The sequence below is a fragment of the Oxyura jamaicensis genome, unplaced genomic scaffold, assembly GCF_011077185.1.
Source record: "Oxyura jamaicensis isolate SHBP4307 breed ruddy duck unplaced genomic scaffold, BPBGC_Ojam_1.0 oxyUn_random_OJ71991, whole genome shotgun sequence".
NCBI classification, from domain to species: Eukaryota; Metazoa; Chordata; class Aves; order Anseriformes; family Anatidae; genus Oxyura; species Oxyura jamaicensis.
The window spans coordinates 7,049-12,120 of NW_023310797.1; the positions used below are offsets into that span (position 1 = coordinate 7,049).

Consider the following 5,072-nt stretch of genomic DNA (forward strand, 5'->3'; position numbering starts at 1 on the left):
GATGTGGTTTTAACTTGAAAAAATAAACATAAACAGATGAGATGTTTATGATGAGAAGTACTTTTATGATGAGATGAGATGAAATGTACTTTTAGGCAGGAAATCCATTTTGTAGTTTGGCAACACTATCTTAAAATATTTATACCTTTAGTAAAAACATTTGAGAGCCATACAAGTAAGGACAGACCTGTTACATGACTGGATCATTATGTCTCAACAGGCTATTCTGAGTGTTTTAGTTTTCTTATCCAAGCTTTCCTTTTCACTAGCTGATCTGAACTTCTCAGAAGACAGCACCAAGCATAATTTATGTCACATTTGTGGTGGGACAACGTTGGACCTGCCTTGAAACTTACTTCTCTACCTCTACCACAGAACATTCCAGCATTTTGTGTCACTCAGAGCTTCCACAAGAGGTATTTCTGCCAATACTTTTCTTATTATTTCTTCAGTTTCTTGTGAATTTAGGAATGCTTTCAGCATCAAAATGCTGTGCTTTCTTAAATGCATACTCAGCTATTACTCAGGCACCCTAACAAATCTCCTAAAATTTGCTTAGATAAAGAATACTGTGAAAACATTTGCTTAAGGTTTTTTTTTTTTGAGTTAAGCAAGCGACTTTGACCCCGTTCTCACACACGCAAATAGTAAATTTCCTTAAGAAAATAATTCCGGTGGCTACAAAGTGGTTTAGTCAAGAATATGCAGTGCTTGAAATGTAAAGGACAAAAAGATATTTTTACTGAAGAGAATTCTTCTGACAGTCTGCCGTTTCATGCTCTACCGGGTAAACTGCTAATAATGCAATTTAGTAGAGAATTGAAATGCTTTAATAAAGAATTCAGCTTCTTTCCTCATCTAGGCCAAAGCTTTCCAAGCTGGAAAGCTGAGTTCCAATTTCTGCTTAAGTAACTTTGAACTCAATTTGTAGTTGTATTCCTAAACAAACTGTAGTAAAAGTACATGCAGAAGTTGGTTGACTTGTGAGAGTTTACATTAAAGGAGGGTGTTCAACACAGGAACACGCTGTTCTCATTCTGGTTATTTTGTCTCCGTTACTGGGGGAGAGAATGGGTCTTAACTAGATGTGTTTATTGTCAACTGCTTTGAAAGTGCTTAAGTTTCTGCAGAAGTTTTTGTGTTGGTTCTAAATTCCTTCTAAAGTAAGTGTTTAATTTCCTTACCAACCTTTTGATACTAGAAACTGAAAAATGGAGGAAACCCGAGAAGTACTAGTTACTTCAGCCACCTTCTTTTGGTACAGAAATTAAAACTCAGCAAAAAGCCCTCACTTCTCTACCGAAGCCTTCCTCTTCCCTCTATAGCCATAAAGATTCTAACTAAAGGACAGCAAGGCAAGTGAAGACCAAGTAAACCATCTTGGATGTGGTGAATGCCATTACTTTATCAGCATATCGTACAATCCCTTCATTGAGATGTAATACTACAGGTGTTTCTTAGAGGTGATATTTGAACTTGCCGTGCCAAGCTGTGAAAATCTAGCCTTTTAAGGGCAAGAAGATAACTTTTCAGTTTGTCTTCTTCAGGTTATTATTAATTTTAACAGGTACTCATCTTTTTGGAATATGATTTTTTGTGGCCTTAAATCTGAAATGTCTTTTCTCCTCCTGCTTTAGATCCAAAAAATATTTCTTAAGGAATTTGGAGAAGTTTACAATATCGAGTTGCCTGGTAAGGAAGACAGAGCAAAATTTTTGGAGGACCTAATTCTAAATCGAACTGCTAAGCCTCCTGTAAAGAAAGCAGGTGAGGATGTAAGAAGTACATCTAAAACTTTCCTAACTGTAGCTATTTGGTATTTGTTTTGCTGGTCATTTTCTATCAGTAATTTTGCATATGCTTGTATTTGAGTACTGTGAATTGGCTAATTTTTCCTGATCACTTGAAGTTCGTCGGACATTGGAAGTCCTGCCTGTAGCATCACCACCTGAGCCTCAAGAGCCGACAGAGGTGGCAGTAGGAGTGCTGGAGGAGGAATAGGAGGATACCTTGTGTGAACTTAGAATTTTCTTAAGGGATGTTACTCAGAGTCTTGCCACTAACAGACATTTCAGGGAATTTACAAAGTCCAAAGTTCAAAGAAAGTCGGTTTACAATATAAAAAACTGGCTTTGATGACCCAGCTGACATTAAATAGCCCCTAAATTGCTAATTCTTGAGGTAAAATATGTTGTGTGTGGCAGTTTATTAATACTCAACTAGGTTTTAATTATGCAAAATGGCATTTTTCCCCCACTCCACTCCTCCCTCCCTCAATTGCTGAAATCTTTACTACCTCAACCCATGATTTCCAGTTGAAAGAGGGAAGTCTAGCTAGCATGAGTGGGAATTTTGCCACGGACTTCACCCATGTCCTTTTGCAATACTTTGTGAATACTATGAATGTTGGGCTTTTCTGTTGGGCAAAACCACAAACTTTGTTATTTAACAAAAGGTGAAGTGAATCAGGAAGCATACGAAGAATCCTCTACATGTAAAATCTTGAAGGTGATTGTTCTGTGAATTAAATTATGTAGTTTGTTTTGTTTTCTTTTTAATCTAATAGCAACCTGACCCCATTAACTTTCAACTCTTCTCGACATATGTAGGGATACAGACAAAGGTACCTCAGTTCCTTTGTTTTCCTTGTCAGTCAAGTAAATTGAAGATAATGGATTTTGAAGAAATAATTCTTTTGGGAATGTTTTAGATTACTTTTTATGCTGTCTCTCTGTAGGTGCATCAGAAAGAAAGCACAGAAGGAACAAATCTGCAGGTACTGCAGCAAAGAGAAGAAGGAGTTTTCAATTCGATAAAGAGAATAAAGTACCAGAAGATGACAAAAACCATATTGGTGAAGAAGAGTTTCTGGAAAAACATGTTTCTGACATATATCAAGCTGAAGCTGAGTCCACGCAAAATTAGTTTCTGGAAGAAGGTGAAAATGTTCTTCAAGAACAGACAAATAGCAATGAAAGAGCATTTTCTGGGATAGACAGTGAGAGAAGCGGGGGAGGTGTTGATCTGACTGAACCTGATGCTGAAAAGGGGAGCGCCAAGCTTCCTGGACAGTCAGCACTAAGATGGGAACCTCTAAATTCTGAAGAGCAAACTTCAAATGCTAAGTGAAAAGTCCAACAGGTCATTTAGCACCTTCTTCTTGCTGAGAAGGATTAGCTTTAGCCTTCAATTTGACACTATTTTTTCTGTTACAGCTCTCGAAAATCAATGCCTGGTTTATTCCGTGATGATGTTGCTCCTCTAATTATGCAAGCCAAGGCCACGTGTTTCTGGAGGTGCTGTTTTTTTGATTCTAAAGTCTGTTTTTTCAAACGGTACCTAACTGCAAACCAGCAATCAGTGATGTTCTTTTATTGTACGAGGCACTTTCCAGTAATGAGCAGCATAAATGTGCAGTTCAAAAGCTGCGCTTCAAGATGGGTGGATCCAAAGTAACATGTGGAATAGGAGACTTATGCCCTAGTGTTGCAGTGTAAGATGTGTTTCCTAACCTGAATTGGCAACATGGCTATCTTTTTTCCACTATTACCCTTTTCTCTAGTGCTTTTTGTTTGATTGTGGTTTGTTTGTTTGTTTTGTCTTAGTTTCTAATTTTTATGGAGCAGTGACTTTAGGTGGAAAGAAGGGAGAAGCCAAGTATTTTTCAGTGAAGACGAGAACAAGTCTGTCTCTGTATTTGTCAAAAGAGATGGTTTTGCAGGTCCAGGGTACTTCACTGAGACTGTATTCTAGATGAACAGGAAACTGACTGAAGAAATGGGTGTCATTCCAGATTCTTGGACACTTCAGATGACTCCTACTGGACATTCTCAGGTAGACCAGCAACAGGTGAGTGTTGAGAACACTGTGGAAGTTTCTACAGAGCCAGACATTGGAGTTATTGTGGATCACCATGAGCTCAAAGTATATCTAATTTCAACTTTTTTTTTTAATACTCAAATAGGAGCTCTTGTGACCAGGCCAATTGCAAATGAAGTCAGTTGTTAACCAATGCCAACGAAAACAATGACGTGGAAGGACATAGAGATTGTGAAGTACTGAACCTAGAATGCAGTGTGACTGTTTAGTGTCCACACCTGGTGTAGATTTCTGTAGGCTACCGTTTGCTTTTGGTCAGCTGTAGTTTAGGAGACAGATGCTTTGCCTAATGCTGAAGGTAAAAGGCCTTGTTGAATCTTCAAATAGCGCACTGACGACCTGCTAGTACTATTGGTTATGAATGTTGTTTTAACAATTGGTATGATGGGTTTGAGGGCTTTTATTTGGGGATTTTTTTAATTTATTTTTTTGCACGCTTTGATGTATTAGGAACCGGAAAAGGATCTTTATTTCTTGCAGTGATGATTTTAAACCTGAAGTTAGCAGGTTGACATAAAGTAGCTAGCCACGGTTAAGCGACTACGGAAATTGCTTCAAAATGCAGTATTAGAATTTCCCATGCATGCTATTGCAGTGTAATAAGGGTTTGCCAATCGCCCACGGGAGGGAAGTGGTTATCCTAGGCTCCAGCAGGGGAAATGGGTAAGAGTGGCCGTAGGTAGGTGAGGAAAAAGGTTCCTTTGCATGAGTTGGAGAGGGCAGAAGTAAGGACCATGTTGAGGGGAGAGCAGAATGAGGGAAATGAGCAATTAGAATGAGGAAATGAGATCTGGGGAAAATTGCTAGGAGTCGTGGAGGTTGGCCCAAAGCAGATAAGGGCTGCTGTGTGTGTGCTGCATGAGTCCTGAGTGGGGAGAATATGAGCAGCTAAGAATCCCCTTTGGTAAAGGGGCTTGTCACCACTACTTTAGTCACATCCTTAAGCTGTGACCTCATTTGTAGAGGCGCTACTAACTTTTTGAAGCTGTCTTCCTAAGGAAGCAGATAGCAGGTTTCTCTGTTGTTCATGTCTGCCCGTATATCCGGGAAAGCCGTAGAGGTTTTTCAGAGAGTCAGCCAGGTAAACCTGAAGAAGTTGTTGGCTTGTTGTTGTTGTTTGCTCCTTTGGCCTAGAACTTGATGAAGAGATGATCAGTGTGCAGCCATCCATATGGCAGCAGTTAGGTACAGTT

The 5,072-nt window shown here is 39.2% G+C and overlaps 1 long non-coding RNA gene across 1 annotated transcript; it reads left to right on the forward strand.

The window, feature by feature from the left end:
- Window positions 1-392: 392 nt before the first annotated feature.
- LOC118159768 lies at window positions 393-1,972 on the forward strand. Its single transcript, XR_004747241.1, has 3 exons — window positions 393-416; window positions 1,638-1,767; window positions 1,910-1,972. It is a non-coding gene; the product is annotated as an uncharacterized LOC118159768 (long non-coding RNA).
- Window positions 1,973-5,072: the final 3,100 nt, after the last annotated feature.